This window comes from Geotrypetes seraphini, chromosome 9, assembly GCF_902459505.1.
Source record: "Geotrypetes seraphini chromosome 9, aGeoSer1.1, whole genome shotgun sequence".
Classification (NCBI taxonomy): Eukaryota; Metazoa; Chordata; class Amphibia; order Gymnophiona; family Dermophiidae; genus Geotrypetes; species Geotrypetes seraphini.
Genome location: NC_047092.1, coordinates 129254859 through 129277746, shown reverse-complemented (window position 1 = coordinate 129277746; position 22888 = coordinate 129254859). Strand labels below are relative to the sequence as shown.

Sequence of the window (22888 nt, the reverse complement as noted above, 5' to 3'; positions counted from 1 at the left end):
GAAGCAGTCCTTCACAGCTTCTACAAATCCTGTCTCCCTAGTGCAGTTGGAGTGACCCGTACTCCAGTCTATCCCTGGGTAGTTGAAGTCCCCCATCACTGTTACACTTCCAGTCCTGCACTCCTGTCTCAATTCCGTTTCCAAGTCGTGTCCGACTCCCTCTGGCGTACCAGGTGGTCGATAGTACAGCCCCAGTTTTATGCCCGCACCCTTGTTTCCCGATAATTTGACCCACAGCGATTCCAGCCCCTCTGCCTTTGTTGCCATATCCATCCCGACCGAGTGGATAGATTCCTTTATATATAGTGCTATGCCTCCCCCCTTTTTGTGGGTCCTGTCCTTCCTATAGAGCTTGTACCCCGGCAGCGCTATATCCCAATGATTTTCATCTGTCCACCAGGTTTCTACAATTCCAATTATATCCAGGTCCTCCCCCTTGGCGACGACTTCTAGCTCACCCATCTTGGCTGTGAGGCTTCTTGCATTTGCGTATAAGCACCGCAGGTCCCGTCGTTTTTCTTCCACCTCTGCATTTACCTGGTCCACTTGCCCTTGGATTTCTGGCGGTTTTCCCGCTCTCTGTGTTTCTGCTTTACCCTCAGCCTTTACCCTCTTGGCTTTCAGCTTCCCCTCATTCCTGCCACCCCACTTTCCCGCTTTTCCTCTGGGATTTTTAGCCCTACCGGCCCCCTCCTGGGCTGTCATCCCTTGAGCCTCTGTTTGATCTCCCTTGCCTTGTGTTGCCTCTATATTACCCTCGGCTTTCGCCCTTATGCCACTGTGTCCCCATGCCCCTCAGTCTTCTCCCAGCAAGCTCCCTTTACCTGATGTTTCCCTCGCTGTCTGTTTTGTAGATCTTCTGGTCCCTCTGTTTCCTCCCTGCAGTCAGCCCGTTCAGCATCTGTTCTGGATGCTGTTGTCCGAAGCGTCAACATCAGATCAGCTGTCGGCTTTCCCCCTCTCTTCAGTTTAAAGCCCTCTCGATCTCCTTCCTCAAATTGGTTGCCAATAGTCTGGTTCCCGCTGTGCTCAGGTGCAGGCCGTCCCGCCGGTAGAGCTTGCTCTTTCCCCAGAAGGACGTCCAGTTCCTCACAAAGCGGAAGCCCTCCTCCTGGCACCATCTCCTCAACCATGCATTCACAGCTTGGAGGTCAGCCTGCCTCTTTGCATCTGCTCTCGGTACAGGCAGGATCTCTGAGAATGCTATCCTCCGGGTACTCCGCTTCAGCTTTCGTCCCAGGACCCTGAACTGGTCAGTCAGTGCGTCCATGCTGAAGTTCCTCCGGCTCACATCGTTTGTTCCGACGTGGATTATTACCGCAGTCTCCTCTGTCTCTGCTCCGTCCAGGATCCTCTCGATCCTATCAGTGATGTCTCGTGTCCTGGCCCCTGGGAGACAAGTCACTAGCCGGTCCTCCCTTCCTCCAGCTACGTGACTGTCTACCTCTCTCAAGATCGAGTCTCCCACCACAATAGCAGACTTCCCTTTCCTCGGCAACCTCCTCTGCCTCAGGTCCGTGTCCTCGGTGTAGTGTGGTGTCTCTCCCTCGGGGTCCTGGTGAGTCGCGGTCTCCTCCTCTTGCGTTGTCCCTCCGCTAGGTCCTTCCCCGGTATTGCCTTGTGGATCCTGGGTCTCGTCTACCGACATTCGTCCGTGCTGCTGCTGATCCCGTTCCTCCACCGTCCTATAGGCCTCCTCAATGAATCTCTCTAGGTCCCTCACCTGGTCCACAATGGGGCCTGCTCCGTCTGTGTTATGGGTAGACCAGCTCGTCTCCTCTGTGGTGCGCAGTTCCTCCAGTCCCTCTAGCTCCTGGACCTTGACCCTCAATCTGCCGACCTCCATCCTCAGGCTTTCCAGTTCCTGACACCGACTGCATATGTACTCCCGCCTTCCCAAAGGGAGGTAGTCGTACATATTGCACTCTGTGCAGTATACCGGAAAGTACCTCTGGGATCCTGGGTCCTCCATCGCTCTTGTGAAGTGCTGGTGTTCTCCTGCTGTGGGTAAGAGAGAGAGAAAGAGAAAAAGGGAAAAGAAAAAGAAGAGAAAAGTGAATTACTTGGCGTTTCTGGCTCCCTCGCAAGGCTCCTTCGCAAAGGCGCTCTCTCGTCTCCTATAAAGGAGGAGCCCGGGCGCTGACGCTGCCTCTGACGCGGTGGGGGTGAGCGGAGCTCCCTCTCGCCGCTACCCCAGTTGATTGCCTGCCTGCCCGCCTTCTCCTGCTTCCTCGGCGGCTCTCCTGTCTCCCCTCTCCGGCTTCTGCACGCCCCTGCTGCTCAGCCCTGCGGTCTCAAACACGCGGTCTGGGCAGGTCGCGCTGTGGCTCGTCTCCTATAAAGGAGGAGCCCGGGCGCTGACGCTGCCTCTGACGCGGTGGGGGTGGGCGGAGCTCCCTCTCGCCGCTACCCCAGTTGATTGCCTGCCTGCCCGCCTTCTCCTGCTTCCTCGGCGGCTCTCCTGTCTCCCCTCTCCGGCTTCTGCACGCCCCTGCTGCTCAGCCCTGCGGTCTCAAACACGCGGTCTGGGCAGGTCGCGCTGTGGCTCGTCTCCTATAAAGGAGGAGCCCGGGCGCTGACGCTGCCTCTGACGCGGTGGGGGTGGGCGGAGCTCCCTCTCGCCGCTACCCCAGTTGATTGCCTGCCTGCCCGCCTTCTCCTGCTTCCTCGGCGGCTCTCCTGTCTCCCCTCTCCGGCTTCTGCACATCCCTGCTGCTCAGCCCTGCGGTCTCAAACACGCGGTCTGGGCAGGTCACGCTGTGGCTCGTCTCCTATAAAGGAGGAGCCCGGGCGCTGACGCTGCCTCTGACGCGGTGGGGGTGGGCGGAGCTCCCTCTCGCCGCTACCCCAGTTGATTGCCTGCCTGCCCGCCTTCTCCTGCTTCCTCGGCGGCTCTCCTGTCTCCCCTCTCCGGCTTCTGCACGCCCCTGCTGCTCAGCCCTGCGGTCTCAAACACGCGGTCTGGGCAGGTCGCGCTGTGGCTCGTCTCCTATAAAGGATAGTGTATTTCCTTGAATCTAATGGGTTACAGGATCCGAGGCAACATGGCTTTACAAAAGGTAAATCGTGCCAAACGAACCTGATTGAATTTTTTGATTGGGTGACCAGAGAGCTAGATCGAGGACATATGCTAGATGTAATTTACTTAGATTTCAGCAAAGCCTTTGATACAGTTCCTCATAGGAGGCTGTTGAACAAACTTGAAGGGCTGAAGTTAGGACCCAAAGTGGTGAACTGGGTTAGAAACTGGCTGTCAGACAGATGCCAGAGGGTGGTGGTTAATGGAAGTAACTCGGAGGAAGGAAAGGTGAGTAGTGGAGTCCCTCAGGGTTCGGTGCTGTGGCCAATCCTGTTCAATATGTTTGTGAGTGACATTGCTGAAGGGTTAGGAGGAAAAGTGTGCCTTTTTGCAGATGATACCAAGATTTGTAACAGAGTAGACACCGAAGAGGGAGTGGAAAATATGAAAAAGGATCTGCAAAAGTTAGAGGAACGGTCTAATGCCTGGCAACTAAAATTCAATACAAAGAAATGCAGAGTAATGCATATGGGGATTAATAATCAGAAGGAACCGTATATGCTGGGAGGTGAGAAGCTGATATGCACGGACGGGGAGAGGGACCTTGGGGTGATAGTGTCCGAAGATCTAAAGGTGAAAAAACAGTATGACATGGCAGTGGCTGCTGCCAGAAGGATGCTGGGCTGTATAAAGAGAGGCGTAGCCAGTAGAAAGTGTTGATGCACCTGTACAGGTCATTGGTAAAGCCCCACTTGGAGTATTGTGTTCAGTTTTGGAGACCGTATCTGGTGAAAAATGTAAGAAGACTTGAAGTAGTCCAGAGGAGGGCGACAAAAATGATAGGAGGCTTGTGCCAGAAGACGTATGAGGAGAGTCTGGAAGCTCTGAATATGTATACCCTAGAGGAAAGGAGAGACAGGGGAGATATGATTCAGACGTTCAAATACTTGAAGGGTATTAACATAAAACTAAATCTTTTCTAGAGAAAGCAAAATGGTAAAACCAGATTACATAATTTGAGGTTGAGGGGTGGTAGATTCAAAGGCAATGTTAGGAAATTCTACTTTACGGAGAGGGTAGTGGATGCCTGGAATGCGCTCATGAGAGAGGTGGTGGAGAGTAAAACTGTGACTGAGTTCAAAGTAGCGTGGGATGAACACAGAGGATCTAGAATCAGAAAATAATATTAAAAATTGAACTAAGGCCAGTTCTGGGCACGGTCTGTGTCTGTATATGGCCGTTTCGTGGATGATGGGCTGGTGAGGGCTGCAATGGCTGGGAGGGTGTAGATGGGCTGGCGTAGGTTTTAACGGAGATTTCAGCAGTTGTAACCCAAGCACAGTACTGGGTAGAGCTTTGGATTATTGCCCAGAAATAGCTAAGAAGAAATAATTTTAAAAAAATTTAAATTGAATCAAGTTGGGCAGACTGGATGGACCATTCGGGTTTTTATCTGCCGTCATCTACTATGTTACTATGGGTTATCCAGCATGAGAGCGTGCATTTGGTGACTGGGAGACACATCTGTTGGGGTCATAGGAGATGAATAGTGTGAGTCTTGCCTGACTTCTTGTGTCCTGCCTAGGTAGGTATGTAGTGCCTACACGCAGTCCATAGTGTACCACTGGTAGGTTTCCATGTTCTCCCCCGGTTCAATGTAGAGTGCATGGGGAACGATTGATTGATTTATGTGAAAGGTTGAGACCACCTTAAGCAGGAATCTGGGGTGGGTCCTGAGCACAGCCCAATCTTTGAAAAGAAGTGTGTGAGGAGAGTGTGGACCAATGCTTGAATTTTGCTGATGCGCCTGGTAGAGGAGATGGTGGTGAAGAATAGTGTTTTCCATGTGACGATCCTGGGGTCTGCCTGCCCCAGTAGTTCAAAGAGGGAGGGGGTAGAGTGAGTTGCTGTAGTAACAGGTTGAGGTCCCATGAGGGCGGTGGTATCTGACTGGTGGGTGTAGGTTGTATACGCCTTTCATGAAACGTGATACTATTGGGTGGCCAGATATGGGTTTTTTTGCCACATGGTCATGATAGGCCATAATTGCGCTTATGTGGACCTGAAAAAGTTACAGTCTATATCTTGAAATATTATTGAAGAAACACAGTATTGGTAAGTGTCAAAATGAAAAACATTTGTTATATTCAAATGAACATACCAGAGGGGATGTGGGGATTAAGAAGACATTTGTAGAACTCAAGAGATATCTATGAAACTTATCAAGCAAATTTAAACCATCTTACATAAAAGAAATAGAAATATTAAAGTAAGGAGAGGATGAGATCATTGAGATGAATAAAGAACTCTGGGTCAATGTTACACGGTCTAACTGATTTTATAGCCTTGAGAGAGCTGATTGCTTCAAGCTACTTCTTGGAATTAGGACAAAGATCTGAACCTGTCAAAAGAGAATCCTACGCTTCTTTGCTTTTTGTATTAATATAAAATTACAAGTTACAGGCTGGTCCTACATCATTATTTATAGGACATATTAGAATATCATTGTCTTTGACTGGAGCTAGTGGGGATTGCTGGATATTGCCTGTGAGGCAATTAATGACAGAGCATATTTTCATACAGGAAAGAGTAAAAATGATATTTGCAATAGTCGGAATCCGTTTTTTCTTTGCCTCCATTGTTAAAATGATCAAGAAGTGCTGGCTCTACATGGTGAATTTCCTATAGCATGGCTGCAGATTTACTGCAGTACAATGGCGTACCAAGGGTGGGGGCAAGGGGGGGAGGTCCGCCCCAGGTTCAGCCTTAGGGGGGGTGCACAGCCAGCCAGGTCCGGAAAATTACTGGGCTGCAACAGTGATGGCACTCAGCGACATCGGTGCCCTCCCCCCTGGTGACGGCACTCAGCGACATCAGCGCCCCCCTCCGCGATGGCACTCAGCGGCATTGGCACCCCCCCCCCCCGCCACAGCACTCAAGTTCGGCCTCCTTCTCACGGCATCAACAGAACTTCAGATCGGCAACAGGTGCTCAGTCAAAAGCTTCCCCTGACTCAGCTTACTGTTTTTGCCCAGGCAGTTCAGTCAGAGGGAAGCTTTTGACTGAGCACCTGTTGCCGATCTGAAGTTCTGTTGATGCCGGGAGAAGGAGGCCGAACTTGAGTGCTGTTGCGGGGGGGGGGGGGGAGGGCGCCGATGCCACTGAGTGCCGTCGCAGAGGGGGGGACCTTGCCGATCTTGTTGCCAAAATCGGAAAGGTAAGGAAGGGAGAAAGATGGGCCTATGGTGGATGGAGAGATTGAGAGAAGGGGAAAGATGATGTAAGTGGGGAGAGAGAAGAGGGCAGATGATGGAAGTGGAGAGAAGGGGGAGAGATAAGAGGGCAGATGATGGAAGTGGGGGGAAGAGAGACAAGGGGCAGATGATGGATGTGAGGAGAATGCTGAATGGAAATGGAGAAAGAGAACACATACTGGATGGAAGGAGGGATAAAGAAAAAGGACATATGCTGGATGGGGGAAGAAGATAGAGTTAGTGAGATAGTGGAGGGGTGAAGGAAAGGGGTGGCATGCTGTGGGTAGACATAGTGAAAAGAGGGAATTTGAGGACTGCATAGTAAGAACAAATTTAATTTAGACGGACGCAGAAAATAAAGAAGGAAGACCATAGAAGGAAAGGGAAGAGAGAGAGGAGAGAGAGATGCCAGAGAACGGGGAAGGAGACAGAGATATCAGATCTGAGCGGAGGAAATGAGAAGAGAGAGATGCTAAAAACCACAGGGGGGAGGGACAGAGAGATGAAAGGAGAAAAATGCCAGACCATGAGGGAACAGAGGGAGGATGATAAATGCCAGACCAAAGGGGAGGAAACAGACAGTTTCTGGAAGGGGCAGACAGTGGATCGAACGGGAAGATGCTGGATTGAAGAGACAGGGCAGACGCTGGAAGGAAAAGAGTAAAAAAAAGATAAAAGAAACCAGAGATAACAAAAGGTAGAAAAAAATTCTTTTATTTCTATTTTGTCATTAGAATATATCAGATTTCAAATATGTATCCTGCTAGAGACATAACTGGGGACTGCAAAGCCCAGGCAGTGCTTCTTTAGCTTCCAGTTGGCTTAGGGCTCTCTCGGACCAGGGGGCAATCCCCTTACACTATTCCAGTCATGTGTGACTGCAGTATTCTATTAGCATGATATTTCTGTGTAGCATTCTATAATAATTTGGCTTGTTCAGTTTTCTTGATAGTAGAGGGGATATATGTGAAGGGGAGGGGAGACAGGGGTTTTGTTGGTCCTTGCTCTGTATATTTATATTTATAAAATGACAATTTTACAGAATATTGTTTATTTTTATACTTTAATAAAATATGTTCAATATAAAATCATAACTGAGACTTATGCGGACGGGATCGGATGGTTTGCAGGGATTGAGCTTGCGGAGACGGGGCGGAAATGTGTTTTTTAAATTTTAGTCTTAGTAGTTTGTCGGTCCACAAAATAATTCTTTTATTTCTGCCGGTCCACAGGTGTAAAAAGGTTGAAAAACACTGCTCTAGAGCAGAGTCGGCAGCTGCGCTGAGGTGCAGGAAGGTCCCTCGATGACTCGTCTGCCGGCTTTGCTCCGGAAGAAGTAAGTTATTTCGGAGGGGGTGGACCCGGCAGACACAGTCATCGCGGGTCCTTGCTGCAATTCCCTGCATCTGCCGGGTCAACCCCCTCCGACGTAACTTACTTCTTCCGGATCAAAGCCTGGAATCATTGCGGGACCTTCCAGCACGCGGCTGCCGACTCTGCTCCAGAGCTAGTACGTCAGAGTGGGGTGGACCGGCAGCCGGCAGCTACAGTCATCACGAGAAAGGAGCAGGACTGCTGGAATGAAGGAATGGTGCAGGGAGAGAAAGGGGGCAGGGTGGAATGGAAGGGTGGTGTTGATGGAATTGATGTACAGGGAAAGTGAAGAGAGACATAAGGGGGAAGGATACTGAATGGAATTGGATTGGAGGGAAAGAAAGGGGGCAGATGCTGATTGAAGAGGGGTGGATGGAGAGAGAAAGGGCAGACATTGGATGGTAGTGTGGTGGGTAGAGGGGGAACCTATGCTGGATGGAAGTGGAGATGGGAGAGATAAGGGAGCAAATGCAGGAAGGAAATGGGAGGAGAGAAAGAGGGGAGAAGCCGATGGAAATGGACAGAGAGGGAAGAAGGTACTAGATAGAAGGGTTAGAGAAAGATGGCACATGATGGAAAGAGGGGGATAAATAAAAGGAGGGCACATGATGGGGGAAATGATTGAGTTAGGGAAATACTGGAGAGGGTGAGGGAAAGAGGTGGCGAGCTGTAGGTAGACAGTAAAAAAGGAAATTGATGAGAGGGTAGTAAGAACGTAATCTAGATGGATGGAGAAAATAAATTGAAAAGGAAAATGAGGAAAGAAAGGGATTGCAGAAGAGATGTGTGGGAGAGGGAAGGAGAGGAGAGAGATTCCAGACCAATGGGGGTAAAAGGAGAGATGGATGGGGGAGGCATACAGTTTCTGGAAGGGGCATAGAATGAGAGAAGATGCCATATAGGGGCAGAGAGATGGCAGACAGTGGATGGAGGAAGAGAATAACAAGAAGATGAAGAAAGCAGAAACCAGAGAAGACAAAGATAGAAAAAAAAATTTCTATTTATTTATTACTTTAGGAGACATGTGTCACTGTTTCTGTGGTGTTGCATTGTATGCAAAGTCCAGCTTCTTGCTGGTTCAATTTAACCTTTGTCTATGTATTTCTGTTTTATCCCCCCCTTTTACAAAACTGTGGAACAATTTTAGCGCCAGCCGTGGTGGTAGCAGCTCTGATGCTCAGAATTCTATGCGCATCAGAGCTGTTACCACCGTGGTTAAAATCCACACTACAGGTTTGTAAAAGGGGGAAGGGTTAGTTTGTGATGACATATTCCATACTAGGCGAAGGTGTTTTCTGTGTTCTGTGTGTTCGAAGGTCATGGTTTTTTGTTAGGATTGACGGTGTAGGATTGATCTGTACTAGTCTGGCTTGTTTAGTTTTACAGTGGGTGTATTGATGTTGTACTGCTCACTGCATATGTAAGATGCTGCCTTTTCCTAGGTACTCATGTGTGACATGTGGCTTGTTACTAAAAATCATGTTTTTCGTACAGATGGGTGGGGGGGGGAAAATGATGAGCCCCGGGTGTCACATATGCTAGGTACCCACTGGTAACTCAGATGTGATGAAAACCAATGTATGATAGAGTAAACACTTTCAACACTAAATGTGAAGATGGGAGTACTTCTGGAGTATTGTAGGAATTTATCCCAAGGGGTCTGAGAACTGTAAAATCTCCTACTTTATTTACATATGACCCCACATTTCTTTCACAATGGGCTCGCATTTTAAATAAATGCTCTCTAGATCTTATGGTGCTTATAATTGAAAAAAATTAGAATCACCACTGAGTCTATACAATTTGAGTTAGACACAAAACTCGGTGAGCTCAAAAGTAGTTTAGTCGCTGAAGTCTTTGAAAAAGATCTAGCTGAGACACAGAAAAAGATTGAGGCTTTTAAAGCTAATTTGCAGAAAAACAAGATTAAAAAATTTAAAAGGGACAAGGATGACTATGCTAAGAAAGGATTTATCCTTGGCTCACTAATCCATCTAAGCAGAAACCCAGGGAATTTGACTTCTCTGACCCATCGGAAGGGGGTGTCCCTGTCTAACTCAGAAGAGGATTTTTTTAGACCAGGGTCAGTCCGGCACGTCCGGACAAAATCGAACACGAGGGAAGCAAAGAGGGTGAAACACCGGATGCCCACAAACAAGGGCACAACTCAACACCAACAAAACCAAGAACAAGTGGTGTTCAATCTGTCATCTTACCCTCCTGAGTCAGACAGAGTTATTTGTCTTGTCACGAGGGCTTACGTTTGTCCCGGTCCAACCCTTACAGACATTTAAACTTAGGATTGATATTGAGCGCTTCTTCAGAAAACTTCATCTGAAAGAGTACTTTGCCAGCACCCGCTGGAGGCTTCAGATGGGTCAGTTATATTGAGAAAATCCACCTGGTTCCCCCCACCTCTCCAAGTCCACATTTAACTTTATATAAGGATCTTGTTACCAGAGACGTAAGGGGGTTCATCAGTAAGAAAAAATCTTCATTTCAACCATATAATTTATCGAGAGATTAATTTTTGGCTTTGAAAAAACTAAGATTAAATAGCAATAGGGCAGACAAAGGAGGGGCAGTGGTAATTTTAGATATGGACAAATACATAGCAGAGACATTCAGGCTATTAAACAAACCGACTGATTACCGTGTACTGGATGAAGATCCCACTCCTTTACTAGCATTGGAAATTAGAGAATTGACCTTACCAGCATATGAGAGTGGTATTCTTACTAAAAAAGAATTTGAATACCTCAACACTCCAGATCCTAGAATTCCCACCTTTTACACATTGCCCAAAATTCATAAAGATCTGGTAAATCCTCCTGGTCGCCCAATCGTATCTAGAAGGGGCTCTATTCTTGAACCCCTTTCAACCTTTGTGGATGTCTTCCTATGCCCTCTGGTACCTAAGGGCTTCTCATACCTACGTGATTCTTTACAGTTTTTAGTAAAACTTTCTAATGCCACCTCCGTAGACAATATAACCTTTTTTGTCATATTTTATGTTAAATCTTTATACACCATCATCCCACAAGCAGAAGCTGTTACCATTATTAGAGAGTTCCTTCAAAACGACATGGCTAATCACAAGATTCCCATTGATTTTCTGATTGAACTAATGTCCCTTGCAATGCGGAAGAACTATTTCAGATTCCTGCATCAATTTTTTTAACAAATTTCAGGAGTAGCTATGGGGGCCACCATGGCCCCCTCAATAGCAAACTTATTTATGCAAAAATTTGAAAATGATTGGATTGTTAATAACCCATTTTCTAATTGGGTTTCAAAATGGCTACGATTCATCGACGATGTATTTGTCATTTGGACGGGCACAAGAGAAGACCTTGATTTATTTAATATCTGGCTGAATTCTAGACATCCTAAGATCGAATTCAACATTACGTGTCATCCAAGTCAAATCTCTTTTCTGGATATTCTAGTTACCAAGAAAGATGGGATGATTGAGACTACAGTATTTAGGAAGATCACGGATAGAAACACGTTTCTTGATTTCTCCAGTAACCACCCCTTACCTTTGAAACGAAGCCTTCCAACCTCTCAGTTTTTTTAGATATCGTCGTTTGTGTTCGGATTTCACTGATTACAAACTTAAGAGCAAGCAGTTATATGCCAGACTAAAGACGAGAGGTTATCCAGGTCCAACACTTAAGAAGGCTTATAAAAGGGCTTAGTTCCTGAACAGGGACCTCTTGTTTACCCCGAGAGACAAGGACCTTGACGATAACGTGGCCACATGCATCCTGCAATACTCTTCCAGAATGAATGCAATTACAAAGATGCTACGGAGACATTGGGATATCATGAAGTTAAATCCGCTGTTCACTGAAACACATTTGAGGAACGCCAAAGGAACTTCAAAGAGCTATTAAGTCCCTCTGATGTTAATGTCACACAAGCAAGTCCGTTTGAGACTATCAACTCCCCAGCACTTCAAGTGTGGAGCATGCATGACTTGCAAGGTAACAATGGAGTTAACCAATAGTTTTGTACATCCTGTTACAGGTCAAGTTTTTGGCCTTAAACATCTGACCTCCTGCACCACCACTTTTGTTGTTTACGCCATCATTTGCCCCTGTTCAAAGATTTATGTTGGACAGACTACACATTCTTATAGGCGGCGTATGACAGAGCACAAAAGTTGTTTACATCATAATAAAATCCAAGCTCCACTTGTGGTTCATTGTCTAGAATATAACCACATGTTCAATGAGTTACGTTGCTTTTGCATTGACCACATTAGAGAAAATGTTAACAACAGATCCCACCGTTTGTTACAAGCTGAACAGTATTGGATTCACCTTCTGAATAGTGAGGAACCTGTGGGCTTGAATCAAAGACTGGACTGGAGTGCTTTTTATTGACATTTCTTCTGATGTTTATATTTAATATTTAATTTTTGTTTTATGGTAAAACTTTATCCTAATGCCAGTTGTTTCACATGATTTCTATCTATTTTTGAGTTTTGTTTTTTGGCTTTGCTCACATATCACATACTGTTACTATGTGCACGGTTTATCAAGTTGAGTTTGGTCAGACACTACATTTCCCATGGATCAGCATTTTTGTCCCGCCCCTTCTATGACTCATTGACATACAGCCCATTCCAGCGAATAGCGTCTTTGATGACGCACTTCCTGTGCTTACGTCTCACTATCAGGATCATTCAAATCCAGAATCACCTTGTGGGAGCCATCTCAGAAGCAAGAGGCGGTTTGGCGTCCTGTTCTGAAAGGTATGCCTTTGTATATTATGCTATGCAGATCTTTATTTATCTGGGACCCATCAGTAAGAGACTTTTAATTATCTACATTCTTTTCCTTTATGCTCCTAGAACCTGATCAGTCGGGATACACCCTGAGGCAGCATGAATTTGTGAAACGCTGGCCACTGTTGGTGTACCGATCAGTAAAGATAAGTGGAATATTTCCTCTATTATTTAATTTCTGTTGGCACATTACAGCACAGCATAAGACTTTATCACACAATGAAGGTTTTTTGCCAGTGAGGTGAACGCTCGAGTTTTGGTGAAGTGGGAGGGCCCTTTCTAGGCTTTTTCCTTCATTTTTTGGATTGAGTTAGGTCTATGCTGTTCCTATCTTACATTTTTGGACATCTTCACATTCAGTGTTGAAAGTGTTTACTCTAACATATGCTAGGTACGCCACTGCTGCAGTATGAATGGTCTGTTTCTCATATTGGGATGAAGAATTTCCAGAAATCATGGAAAATGTTACATATTACAGTCTTGATGATAAGAGCACAAAGTTTACTATAAACAGTGTTATTATCAACTCAGGTAGAAATGACCTGCTTTAAGTTCATTTGGTATGCTTTTGGAAGGCTTACACAATCAATATTTTGTAAATGTAAAGCCTATGTTTTAAAAGCAGTAAAACTTCCAGGCAAAAGATGCTTGAAAACATGACACAGGATTAGACATATAAATGACATTATTTTTAATGGAGTAATATTCAAATCCAAAAGTTGCAGGTCTCCAATTTCATTTTCAAGGAGAAACTCCTTGCAAAGCAGATCCAAAGTGTTTTTCCACCTTCAACCAACCCCCCCCCCCCCTTATCTCCATAGGGGGGAGGGGATTTTTAGGCAATGGAAACACCCATTTATTAGTATGAGAAAAAAAAATGAATTTTGCATTCAAAAGCTTATGAGAAAGATCTCTAGACAAAGAAAAGGAGAGATTTCTATCAGAGTAATAAAGGAAAGCTATGAAATCATGGACATAACTATATAAAATAATGACAGATGAAGACCATCCATACCAACAGCTCATCTTTACAATCTCTTCTCCCTGAGAGCTTCTCCATGCTTATCCCATTCTTTCTTGAGTTTAGTTACTATCCTTGTACCATCTTTGCTGGGAGGGTGTTCCAAGTATTCACCAGCTTTCTGTAAATATTTTCTTAGATTTCTCTTCTGCTATTTTCTTTCAAGTTTGCATGAAAACATAACCTGGTCCCTATCAGCACCCATTTTCAGCCAATTATTTTCCATCTCCACAGCTCACAACCCATAGATTCAATGCCTCTTCCTTCTACCCTTCTCCATGAGTACAATATTTCTTCTTTCCCTTTTCTCCTCCTCCTCCCTGTGGAACCCTCCATAGGTTCAGTGCCTCTCTCTTCTATTCCCCTCCTCCAAAGAGTCCACATCTCTCATTCTCTTCCACCCTCAGCCTTCATCCTGGATCTTTCAAATGTGAGTTTTTCACCATGTTAGATGATACCATAGGAGATCATAGCCATCTCAAGGTAAAAATAACGTTATAGATGTTGTGAAGATGTCTATGCGATGCCTAAAAGATGATTTTATAAAGCACGTCTAACTATATAGGCACACTGAGTGCAATTCTTTATTGTCGTCCATGCTTAATAGAATCGCCATCAGCTTTGTGCTGCTGGATGTCTAAAACGACACCTAACTTTTAGACATCCTTGACAGAATTTGCCCCATTGTTTCCATGCATGTACTGTACTTTCTACACTCATATGCTTTCACACAATTTCATTAAAGCCCTTGCTGCACATGTAAAATAGAAAGACCCCAAAAGAAATGTATCCTTAAAGTTAAATGGTAGCTGCAGTGATGAATATTGAGCTATTTTAACATATGTCTGAAAAATCAGTTAGGAAAGGAATCAGTTAGGAAAAATCAGAATAGGAAAGCATATTAAAAACATGCAGTTAGATCTTTATCTAAATCAGGGTTAGCTTTTTGTAAACAAATTATATTTGACAGGCAGGGCAGTTTTTTACTCAAATTTCAGATTGGGTGGACTATGAGAACCTTATTTTCTGACATCTTCTATAACTATGTTTATTTTTATCTGTACATAACCTTTGAGCAGCACTTTCTGAAAATGACATCATATTGAAAGCCCTGATTGCTTTGGTCTGGAAATCAGCATTCAAATGTATGGAATCTTTAAAATCAACCTATCTGCTAGTGGTCTACTTCAATTATTTTCCTTGTCTCATACTGTATATATTGTGTGCACAGTATTTTGTTTTAAAACAGTTTCCTTGACAAAAAAAACATTATTTCTATAGTACTGTAGTTAAATAGTTTCTGAACAACTCTAAGGTACAGTCCACTTCTAACTTATGTCTTGATCTTTCACTTTTCAAACCTCCTTCAGATCACAAGTGAGTTCTCATTATTTTCTTACATAATTAATACATCTCTAAATGTTCAAGCTTCCTTTTGTTCCCCCTCCTCCTTCATATAAGAACATAAGTGTTGCCTCTGCCGGGTCAGACCAGGGGTCCATCGTGCCCGGCAGTCCGCTCCCGCGGCGGCCCCCCAGGTCCACGACCTGAAAGTGTTCCCTACCTAACCTAAAATATCCATACCCTATTCGCTCAATGTACGGTAAACCTCTATCTGTACCCTGTTATCCCCTTTGCTTCCAGGAAGTCATCCAGTCCCTTTTTGAACCCCAGAATTGTACTCTGTCTTATTACCTCTCCGGGAAGCGCGTTCCAGGTGTCCACCACCCTCTGAGTGAAGAAGAACCGCCTTGCATTCGTTGTGAATCTGTCTCCTCTCAGTTTTTCTGAATGACCTCTTGTTTTAGTTGTCCCTGCTAGTCTAAAGAATCTGTCCCTCTCCACCTTCTCTATGCCTTTCATGATTTTATAAGTTTCTATCATGTCCCCTCTCAGTCTCCGCTTTTCCAGGGTAAAGAGCCCCAGCCTGTCTAACCGTTCGGCATATGAAAGGTTCTCCATACCCTTTATCATCCTCGTTGCCCTCCTCTGGACCCTTTCGAGTATTGCCATGTCCTTCTTGAGGTATGGCGACCAGTATTGGACGCAGTATTCCAGATGTGGGCGCACCATTGCTCGATACAGTGGCAGGATAACTTCTTTTGTTCTGGTAGTGATACCTTTTTTGATAATGCCCAACATTCTGTTCGCTTTTTTTGAGGCCGCTGCACATTGTGCCGCCGGCTTCATTGTGTTATCTACCAATACCCCCAGATCTTTTTCTTGGCTGCCTTCCCCGAGTACCCTCCCTCCCATCGTATAGCTGTACCTGGAGTTCCCCTTCCCTATGTGCAAGACCTTACATTTCTCCACATTGAAGCTCATCTGCCATTTTTTTGCCCACTCACTCAGTTTGTTCAGGTCGTTTTGCAATTCTTTGCATTCTTCAACAGTTCTGGCCCTGCTGGAGAGTTTTGTGTCATCCGCGAACTTGATAACTTCGCACTTTGTCCCCGTTTCTAGATCATTAATAAATATATTGAACAGCAATGGTCCCAGCACTGACCCTTGCGGAACACCACTTGTGACCCCTATCCAGTCAGAGTAGTGCCCCTTTATTCCTACCCTCTGTTTCCTGCCCGCCAGCCAATTTTTGATCCATCTGTACACGTCCCCTTCCACCCCGTGACTCCACAGTTTCTTCAGTAAGCGTTCATGGGGCACCTTGTCAAAGGCTTTTTGGAAATCTAGATATATAATGTCTACTGGGTCACCTTGGTCCAATTGCTTACTTATCCCCTCAAAGAAATGCAGTAGATTTGTCTGGCATGATCGGCCTTTACAGAAACCATGCTGGCTCGATCTCATCAGATTATTTTTTTCTATATGCTCATTAATACCTTCCCTGATAATTGATTCGACCATCTTCCCCGGAACGGAGGTTAAGCTCACCGGTCTGTAGTTTCCCGGGTCGCCTCTCGATCCTTTTTTGAAGATCGGTGTAACATTCGCTATCTTCCAGTCCTCCGGGATTACCCCTGTTCTCAAGGACAGGTTGCAAATATGCTGCAGTAACTGTGCTGTTTCATCTCTGAGCTCTTTCAGTATTCTCGGGTGGATCCCGTCTGGGCCCGGAGCTTTGTCCGTTCTCAATCTATCTACCTGCCTAAGAACGTCTTCGAGGCTTACCTCCATGCATGATAATTTCCCCTCTTGATCTCCACTGAAGATTTTTTCCGGTTCTGGCACACTGGATGTGTCCTCTATTGTAAAGACCGACGAGAAGAACTTGTTTAGCCTATTGTACTAACCAGTTTTGGATATTGGAATAAGTTATAGTCTACAATCAGGATACAGGTAGGATGATAGTAATATCATCTATATACATGTAGAGGGGCATAATAAAAAAAAACCCGTCTAAGTCCCCTTTTGGTCTAAGGTCTTAAATGTTGAAAGTAGATGCAGGGAAAATGTCCATTATCAAAAAAAATGTCCAAAAGGAGGTTTTTTTTATAATGGCCTGCCTCTACGTTCAGCTGTTTAAATGCCCAGACCACCACTACGTCTAAACTTATACCATATAATCAACCTAAAAAAAGCCTAAGCACCAAAAGTCTAAAACAAGGGTTTTTAGGAGTCAGTCCTTCGCCTAAAAGCTGGATTCTGTAACCAGTGTCAGTCAAAACCAACACCGGTTACAGAATCCACCCCCACCCCATGACATCGGGGCAAGAGGGAGCCCAAGCCCTCCTGCCCTCGACGCAAGAGCCCCTCCCGAAACCCGATCACCCCCCCCCCGCCGACCTGCACCCCCCTTACCCCCCTCCCCGTACCTTCAATAACCGGAATAGGCCCAGTAGGCTTAGGCCCCTCCTTTGGGCGGGGCCTTAGACACATGGGCTTGGGCTCCCTCCTGTCCTAATTCTGTAGGGGAGTTCGGGGGTGCCCGGGGCAGGAGGGCTTGGGCTCTCTCCTGCCCTGATCATTGTCAGGAGGGGGAAGGGTGGATCATGGCAGGGGAGATGAGCCATCTCTCCTGCCGCGATCATTGCTGTAGGGGGTAGGCAGGTTGCTGGGGCCGCTGAGCTGATCGCAGCAGCCATGATCAGCTCAGCGGCCCCTTTTCAGCACTTATACCTGTTTTGACTTGGTCTAAGTCAAAATGTATAAGTGCCAAGTGCCAACTAGGCAACCTGCCTAAAGTTTTGGTTATACCTCCTGCATGCCTAGGTCTAGGTCGGCACACCTCCCACCCACCGTCCGCCCTTGCCCCTCCTCTAAAAACACCTCTTTTCTCTCTGTGCATTTAGAGGTAGGGGAAAGGCCTAAGCTAGTTTTAGATACGTCTAAATCCAGGTTTGATTATGAGTACTTGGACGATCAGGCTTTTTGATCGTCCAAGTACCCATTTAGGCCACTTTTTAGACGTTTTTATTTTTTATTATGAGCCCCATAATGTTTAATCCCAATCTAATTATGGGCATTTCCAAGAGGCTACATGAGAAGATTAAAAAGGGAGGGGGAAAGAGGAGAGCCCTTTGAAACACGGTTAAGCAGTGTCCTTAATTCTAGAAAGTTGTGTGCCAAAGATTTTGACTAGTGCACAAATTTGAATGTTCAATTTGTAGCATAAGGTCAATTACCTACATAATTTAATGACAAATTGTCCCAGATTTCAAAATGGTTACAGACTCACAAGTTAAAAAGAGAAATTATAGACCGGTGAGTCTGACGTCAGTACTGGGCAAAATGGTAGAAACTATTATAAAGAACAAAATGACAGAACATATACATAAGCATGGATTAATGAGAGAAAGCCAACATGGATTTAGTCAAGGGAAATCTTGCCTCACCAAGCTATTACATTTCTTGGAAGGGATGAATGAACATGTGGATAAAGGTGAGCCGGTTGATGTTGTGTTTGGATTTTCAAAAGGCATTTGACAAAGTACCTCATGAAAGACTTAGGAAATTAGAAAGTCTTGGGATAGGAAGTAATGTGTTATTATGGATTAGATCTGTGGTGAGAAGGTGGAAGAGGCAACTATTGGAAACAAAAAGACTATCATTGGTGTCCCTTTTAGTCACCTTATATGCTTTTGCTCTTTCTTGGGATCCTTCTCTGCTTCAGTCCTGGGAACTTAAAGGTCTTTGTCTAGTAGGAAACCTATACGAGGGAAGAATCCTGGGAATTTTTCAGGAGCTTAGGTCTCAATACTCCCTTTTTAATTCAGGATTTTATTTAAGTCTGCAAATTTGGCATTTGTTTTTGTTCCAGCCTATTAAAGATTGGCTTCAGGCAGGGTTTACACCCCTAGAGGAATTACTGCTGGGGGTTGGGGGCAAATTAATGAAAGCTTATAACCAGATATTACATTATGTTTCAAGGAGAGGTTAAAAGCAAACATAATTATATGATTCAATGGGAGCGAGACCTGGGAGGTTTAAGGCAAGATATGGATTAGGAAAATATTAATGAAAGCACACATAAGATTTCTATATCAGCTAACTTGATTGAACAGAAGGTTAAGGTCTTATAAAGGTGGTATTTGTATCCATCCCAGTTATGAAATTTGGTGGGGATAAACCTGAGACTTGCTGGAGAGGATGTGCCAGTAAAGGGACTTATCTCCACATGTGATGACAATGTCCGTTGGTTCAATCCTTTTGGTCTCAATGTACCCATATGTTTTTTCAGATATGCTCCAGATTTCTGTCACTCTCAATGCAAAACTATTTCTCCTACATGGCAACCACTTCATATAGATGCATAATCTTTTAAGATCTTAAGATTGTATAGTCATATCTTGTAGAGAATTAGCAAGATTATGGAACACACAGAGCGTCCCATCTAAAGATCAGATTCTACAACGTTTTTTGGCAAGCTTTTTACTTAAATAAGTTGATAGCAGTACCCCACAATTATTTAGGCACATTCCAAAGGAGATGAAATCTCTTTGAGATTTGGTATCAACGAAAAATGTCATCAAGAATTAGGGCTCCTTTTACAAAGCCGCGTTAGCGGTTTTAGTGCACGCAGCTTTTTAGCGCGCGTTAAACCCGCGCTACATGGCTAGAACTAACGCCAGATCAATGCTGGCGTTAGCGTCTAGTGCGGCCAGCAGTATAGCGCACGCTATTACGCGCATTAAACCGCTAACGCGGCTTCATAAAAGGAGCCCTTAGTCAGATATAACTATCCTCTCCACAATTGGACATGTTTAAATCCTTATGCAGGAGAACTGATGTGCATTTAGGTGCAGAATTGCTCAGATGTTGATGATGTTAATCTATTTTACTACAGTTCAATAACAGATACTGACAATGTATTACTGATAAGTTCACTGCATTTCTTGTAAGGTATCCTGTACGTTTTCATCATGTTATTATGCTTGGAGGGGGGGGGGGGTGGAAAGTGAATATATTATACTATAATATAATGCAGCAGAAAAAGATTGTTTTCTTTTTGTAAATGTTATTAAATATTCAATAAAAAACATTAAAAAATCAAAACCCGCTAGCAGCCTCTGCACTATCTGGTTAGTGCAGGGGTGGTTTGAGGACAGTGTCAATGCTTAATCAATTAGTAATGATATTCAGACAGCTGCCTGGTTAAGCAAAAAGGATACTAAATAGTGGCTTCAGGCTTTCTGATAACTACCCCTCCTGCTTGCTAATGTGAGGATGCCATTAGAGAGCAATGGAGGGTTAAGCGACTTGCCTGGGCTCACAAAGAGCATCAGCAGGAATTGAACCCAGTTGGCCTGGTTCTCAGGCTGTTCCACTAACCATTACACTGATACTCCTCCACACCACCCTTTTCAGATAGTTTGTGCTTGTGTGCACTATCACACATATATGACTCTTCACACATATGTAAATTAGTTCATGTGTGAATGCTCTATCATAAAAGAATGCTCACTCTTTCCAAGAGAGGTGAGGAAGTGACCTAGTGGTAGAGCTGCTGCCTCTGCACTCAGAGGTCGTGGGATCAAATCCCAGGGCTGCTCCTTGTGACTTTGGGCAAGTCACTTAATCCTCCATTGCCCTAGGTACAAAATAAATACTTGTATATATGTAAACCACTTTGAATGTAGTTGTGTAACTACAAAAAGGCAGTATGCAAGTCCTAATTCCCTCTTTGCAAATAGTATACAATGACTGCTATTAGCCATATACATTACATGTTTTTTCCTGCTTATTTTCATTTGTTAATGACATGTTACAACATGGGATACAATGCTGGCATTTTTCATATTTATGAGAATGATAGCCCAGCCATAGTTTGACAAGGGTCATTGGAAAAACAGAAAAGCCCACCACTATTCCAGAGGGAATCTAAAGTCCACTAGGAAAATAAGGTATCCCAGAAGAGTGTGCCAGCAAGAGTCCAAAATTCTTCTCTCTGCTGTGTAACAGTTTGACTTGTGATTGGACAGAAACACCTGTCTTGGGATACCCTCTCTTTCTTCTTTGGGCTGTAACTTGCTTTTGGAACCACTACTGGGCTCCCCGACTCCAAAAACTATTGTTATACCTATTTCTTAAAATGATTAAATAACTGTATTCTGTGGAAACCTGCTTTGTATTATGCAAATGTTGCAACTAACATTGTTACAGTTGTTTGGTTCTGAAAAAAATTCCAGTAAAGATTAATTTTGAAGCACCAAAATTGTGTTCGTAAAGCATCTCCATGCATTCACAAGAATCAGAGGATCCAGGGTGGGATTTTTAAGTGTATCAAGAACTGTACCTGGGGAGGAGGTACATAAACATAGGGAATTTTTAAAAAATCTATCTACCAGTAAGGAGCAGTAAAGCTCATTTACAAAAACATCTATCCAGTTAAATAAGTATCTGTTGAACAGATTAGCCTGTTCAAAAATTGGCCTTTCACAGTGTATAACTGTTCTCCTATTTCTCATTTCTCATCTGTTTAGCCTACCTTGCTTTTTCCCGTATGTTCTTGACCATCTCTGGATTGAGGGCAGAAGACAAAGATCTCAAGTTTGAAGAAAAGAAGGTTATCCCCTGCGCCCCCTCCCTTACAAGGCAAAGACACTTTTATGCTCCCCCAGCACACACACACTGAAGCCCATCCAAGCTGTTACCATTACACCATGTACATTCAATATAAATTCATCTCTGAGGACATTATAACATCCATCAGTCTAATTGTATAATTTGCACCTACTCTATATTGCAAATTTGATGGAAGTGGCAAAAATCTTTAATGAATTGTTACATTGTTTAATGAATTTTCCAGAGGATATTATTCCTAATTGATCCTGATCTGTGAAATAAAAGGCACCTGGGAAATTAATTGGGCGGATGTGTAATAACCAAACAGAATATTGTTTTCCTTTTTTAAAAACATTTTTCTTATATGGATTCCTAATGACACTACTATTGAATTGACAGAGAGGAAAGAACTGAGAGTATCATTGATTTAAAATTGTATAGGATAATAAAGACCTTTTAACATATGATATTCAACTCAATATAGCATTTTATAAAAACAATAATACTAATAATTATAGCAGATATAGAAATTTATTTTCAATTTTACTCTGTATGTGAAAATTAAAATTAGTAGACCAAGAGTCTGTACTATAAGTACTGCATAAAGGTTTTAATGATGTATGTGTAAGGGACCCTTTAAGACCCTTGTTATCCCAATATGATTCTGACAGCAGGACTATACCTTTATTGGCCTCTACAAGGTTCTTCTGACCAATTATATGTCCAAGTAGCTAAACCTGGGGCAGTACTGGTACTGAAGCTGTTTTCTACTAATAAGGGAAGCTGCAAATTCTTATCCAAATTCACATTTAATATAATTGCTGACAAATGAATTAATCAAATGAATCACGCGGAACAAAATTAAGATGGATTAGGATTCTGTCCATACAGAATAAGTCTATGTCTGTGTAACTTATTCCTCTCCCAGAGAGAGTTATCAATGGCAAATAAATAAGGTAGTCACACACCAGCTCAAATTAACAGCAGTTACAGCAACAGTAATAGTAGATTACAGGCAGTCCCAATTACCATTCACTAGGTGAAAAATCACAATGACTTTCTAAGTTTGTTAGGGATAGAAGCAGCTTTGTGCTGCCTCAATGTGAAGTATTCAGGCACTCTAAAGCAGTGTTTCTCAACTCGGTCCTGGAGTACCCCCTTGCAGGATTTCCACAATGAATATGCATAATCTTGATTTGCATACACTGCCTCCATTATATGCAAATTTCTTTCATGCATATTCATTGTGGATATCCTGAAAACCTTATTGGCAAGGGGGCACTCCAGGACTGGGTTGAGAAAACACTGCTCTAAAACACTGGGTCATCCCTAACAGCCAGCTGTCATGTCCTTCTGCTCTTTCTCCTCAGAGAACATTTAGAGGGAGGGGGAATTCTGTTCCTCCCAGCATGCCTAGGGGTAGGATTACCAGATGGATACAGAAAAAGAAGGACGGATTGAGA

The 22888-nt window shown here is 44.1% G+C and overlaps 1 long non-coding RNA gene across 1 annotated transcript in view; it reads left to right on the top strand.

Annotated features, from left to right (window-relative positions):
* Positions 1 to 22549, top strand: part of LOC117366293 — a 78299-nt gene extending 55750 nt beyond the window's left edge. The window contains exon 4 of the long non-coding RNA XR_004540554.1: positions 21344 to 22549. This is a non-coding gene — a long non-coding RNA (uncharacterized LOC117366293). The remainder of the gene's footprint in view (positions 1 to 21343) is intronic.
* The last annotated feature ends 339 nt before the right edge of the window (positions 22550 to 22888 follow it).